Source organism: Muscardinus avellanarius, assembly GCF_963383645.1.
Source record: "Muscardinus avellanarius genome assembly, chromosome: 10".
Lineage (NCBI taxonomy): Eukaryota > Metazoa > Chordata > Mammalia > Rodentia > Gliridae > Muscardinus > Muscardinus avellanarius.
In genome coordinates, this window is record NC_137796.1 from 61144748 (window position 1) to 61149381 (window position 4634).

At 43.3% G+C, this 4634-nt stretch overlaps 1 pseudogene across 1 annotated transcript; it reads left to right on the forward strand.

The window, feature by feature from the left end:
- Positions 1–2335: 2335 nt before the first annotated feature.
- Positions 2336–4244, forward strand: LOC308268960 (eukaryotic translation initiation factor 2 subunit 2-like; annotated as a pseudogene). Its single transcript has 3 exons — positions 2336–2543; positions 3292–3614; positions 3827–4244. The product of its transcript is annotated as a eukaryotic translation initiation factor 2 subunit 2-like (transcript).
- The last annotated feature ends 390 nt before the right edge of the window (positions 4245–4634 follow it).

Genomic DNA, 4634 nt, shown 5'->3' on the forward strand with positions numbered 1-4634 from the left:
TCATGAAAGACCAGGATGACAATACTTATATCTCACATTACTGTGATGAGTAAGAGAGAGGCATGTGTAAGGATGCCCTAACCAAGGGAGGTGGCTCCATATTATTTAACAAGGCTAGAGATTCCTGGCAGCAGCCCCAAAGAAAATCCTCCGATTACACCCAAGTGTGCTAGAAAGTCCACTTTAGACAATAAGGATTCCCCAGAGCTATTCGGACAGATACCTATGGTGAAAATTAGCTTTCCTGTGGTTCAGTCAGTATGGGGATATTTCCCTACAGCAATGGGTGTCAAACGACGATCAACAAATGTTTTGAGGAGAAAAATTTAGTAGGAAGAAACACATAAAGATCTTTATTCCACCCCCATAGGTTTATCCAGTAAGCCCCTACTTTTCAATTCTGCTCCCAGAGGTGCCATCCCCAAAGCTAGAATCGGGTGGGGGTGCGGCAGAAAGGAGGATGAGCGCCTGGGTTCTTAAAAGGAAATTAACTGAAGGTCCAGACTGTGACCAGGAGGAGGCCACCGCCTTCTCTCTCCATCCCCACCTTTACCTGACTCAGAGCCTGGAGTCTCAAGCCGACTGGCCGTTTGGATTCCAGTAGGAAATAACGAGTGAGGGGGCGGGGCTAAGAGCTACAGGAACCAATGGGTGAGGACACGGAAGTGCACACCACCAGCTCTCATCTTGAGTTTGAGAAACATGAAATTTAATTAATTAATTAATTAATATTTTTATTTTGTAGTGCTGGGTATTGAACCCAGAGACATTTTACCTCAGAGCTACATTAATACGTATGTATACACACACATATATATGTACATAATATATAAGGTAAATACATATATATTTATATATTTTGTGTGGTACTGGAGATTGAATCCAGGGGTATTCTACGTGTGAGCTACAGCCCCAGTCCTATTTTATTTTTATTTATTTATTTATTTATTTATTTATTTATTTTTGCGGTCCTGGGTGATGAAACCCAGGGGTTATCTACCTCTGAGCTACACCTCCAGTCCTAGTTTTTAGTCTTTTTATTTTTTGCAACGGTCTCACTGAGTTGCAAAGGTCCTCGCTAAGTAGCTGAGGCTGTCAGCAAACCCTGATCATCTAGTCTCCACCTCCTGATTGCTGGGATTACAAGCGTGAGCCACCACACCTGGGTATTTTTTATTTTGAAATGAGGTCTCACTAGGTTGCTGACAGTACTCCTGAGTTGCTGAGACTGATTTTGAACCTATGATCCTCCTGTCTCAGCCTCCTAAGTACTGCGATCATAGGAGTGTGCCATTACTCCTACATGATGAGCATGAAATTTTAGATATAGAAATGCCGACTGTGGTGATGCAAATTTCGAATCCCAGTACTTGGGAGTCTGAGACAGTAAGATCCTAGGCCAGAGGCTAGCCTCTGGAATTTAGTGAGGTCCTCCAAAAATTAGTGAGACCCTGTTTCAAAATATAAAAATTAGCCAGGCGTGGTGGCGCACGCTTGTTATCCCCGCGCTTGGGAGGCGGAGACGGGAGGATCCCGCAGGTTCGAAGCCGCACTGGCTTAAGAGACCCTTTTTCCAAATAAAAAAGAAGTATAAAATGGGTCTGGGAGTGTAGCTCGGAGGTAGAAGGGCTTCCAGGAACCCCAGTACCACTACCACAAAAAATAAAAAGAAACAAAAATTTAAAAATTAAATAAAATAGGGCTGGGAGTCTAGCTCTCAGAGGTAGAACGGGCCTGGATTCAATCTCCTGTAACACACACACACACACACACACACACACACACACACACACACAGTCTAGTAATCTCTGCCCCTCACATTCAAAGGCCCACCTGCCAATGGTTAGTGATATTTCCTTTTCCTTCAGAAATTTTCCCTGGGCCCTAAGCAATCCAAAATTCTGGGATCTTGAGGGAAATTTATTTCCTGGATCTCCCGAAATCCAAATTGCCTCTCCCCAAGACCCCCACCTCTATCCCTAGTCTCCGACAAGATAGATCTCCTTTTTCACCTCAGCTATGAAACCTCTCCCACAAGTTCCAAGAGACCAACTCCATTATCATCTGGACCCTTCTAGGGCTCAGCAATACAACTTGGAAGTTTCCCAAACTGGCTGTGCATTGATTTACAGATGCACTTTGTCCACAACACAGTGTTGGAACCATTGGTGGAAACTTTTTTTTAAAAACTCCAACATTTGTGAGGTGGGGTGTGGTTCCCTTTCACTGATGCAAGAGCTTAGTGTGGTGCCCAGAGAGGTGCCGAGGTGCTGCCCAGGTCCAGGGCTGACCCGGCTGGCTGCGGGTTGGTGTCCAGCACACTCCAGCAGCAGCCATGTCCGGGGCAGAGATGATTTTTGATTCTACTATGAGTAAGAAAAAGAAGAAGCCCTTTATGTTAGATGAGGAAGGTGATGCCCAGACGTAAGAAACCCAGCCCTCAGAAACAAAAGAAGTGGAGCCGGAGCTGACTGAGGACAAAGATGTGAAAGCTGATGAACATGGACAATAGGAAAAAAGATGCTTCTGGTGGGCTAGATGATGTGAGCTTCCTCTCTTTCTTTCTTTCTTTCTTTCTTTCTTTCTTTCTTTCTTTCTTTCTTTTGTGGTACTAGGGATTGAACCCAGGGGCATTCTACCTCTGAACTACACCCCCCAACCCTATTTTTTATTATTTATTAATTTATATTTATGGTACTAGGGGTGGAACCCAGAGGCTTCCTACCTCTGGGCTACACTCCCAGCCCTATTTTATGCTTTATTTGGAAACAGGGTTTCACTAAGTTGCTGAGAGCCTCACTCAGTAGCTGAAGCTGGCTTTGAACCTGTGTGATCCTCCTGTCTCAGCCCCCGAAGTGCGGGGATTACAAGCGTGTGCCACCAAGCCTGGCCTCCCATTTTTATTTTATTATTATTATTATTATTATTATTATTATTATTACTATTACTATTACTATTATTATTATTTTGGTGGTACTGGGGTTCCTGGAAGCCCTTTTACCTCCGGGCTACACTCCCAGACCTATTTTTATATTTTTATTTGGAAATAGCATCTCTTAAGCCAGCATGGCTGGCTTCGAACCTGAGTGATCCTCCTGTCTCCGCCTCCCAAGCACGGGGATTACAAGCATGCGCCACCACGCCTGGCTCCCATTTTTATTTTTATTTTTATTTTTAAACAGGATCTCGCTAGGCTGGTCACTACTTGCTGAGGCTGGCCTTGAACCTGTGATCCTCCTGTCTCAGCCTCCCAAGTACTGGGATTGCAGGCATGTGTCACCATACCCAGGCTTGAACTTCTCTAATCAAAAGAAAAAGACAAAAAGATATTTGAAAATAATGTAGCTGAAGAAGGTGTAAAAGATGTTAAGATTGAAAGTGATACTCCAGAGCCAGCTGCATGAAAGGATGACCTTAATATTATGCTTGGCAAGAAAGAATGTCAAGTTCCCAGAAGAGAAAGAAATAATAGAGAAATATCTAACTTTAGAAGATGAAGATAACAAAAAAAGATGATGAAATCCTATTCAGTAACCAGACAGGCCCTGATTGAGCAGGCTCAGAAAGAGATTACACATATAAGCCGGGCGTGGTGGCGCATGCTTGTAATCCCCGTGCTTGGGAGGCGGAGACAGGAGGGTCGCGCAGGTTCTAAGCCAGCTGCGCGCGCTGGCTTAGGAGACCCTGTTTCTAAATAAAAATATAAAATAGGTCTGGGAGTGTAGCCCGGAGGTAAAGGGCTTCCAGGAACCCCAGTACCACCAAAAAAAAAAAAAAAAAAAAAAGAAAGAAAGAGATTACACATATAAGGAAGTACTAAAATAAGTGTTCAGTATCATGAGGGAAAAGAATCCAGATATGGTTGCTGGGGATAAAAGAAAATTTGTTATGAAACCTCCTCAGGCGGTCCAAATAGGAACTCAGAAAATGTCACCAACTTTATATATATCTGTAAACTATTACACTGTCAGACAAAACATTTGTATTTTTATTGGCAGAACTGAGTACAAATGGCTCTGTAGATGGTAGTAACTAAATTATAGTCAAAGGAATATTCCAACAGAAACAGATAGAAAAATGTCATGTATAACAAGGAATATGTCACTTGTCAGACATGTGGATCCCTGGACACAACTATTTCTTACAGTGTGGAATGTCATTCTCCATGCTCTATTGCCAGTATCAAAATCAGCTTCCAGGCTGTCACCAGCAAGCAAGCACAGCTCCGTGTCAAAGTTAATTAATTTGCTAATCACCACTGATTTTGCAAATTGTATTGTAAAGATCTGGCTGGACAAGTTTGCCATCAGGGTGGGTATAACACTGTATTAAAAACAAGATGGAAGGCTAGGCATGGTGGCCCACACTTGTAATCCCAGTACTTAGGAGGCTGAGACAGGAGAATCGCAGGTTCGTGGCTAGCCCAGCTACTTAGTGAAGCCCTCCACAATTTAGTGAGACCCTTTTTCAAAATAAAGAATAAAAAATAGGGCTGGGGGGGGGGGTTTTAGCTGGGAGGTAAAATGCCCCTGGGTTCAATCCCCAGTACTGAAAAGAAAAAGAAAAAAAAAAGATGGAAAAGCTGCCAAGGTGTTTGGTGAGTGGTTGATCTGATCCTAGCAAGACGCTGAGGC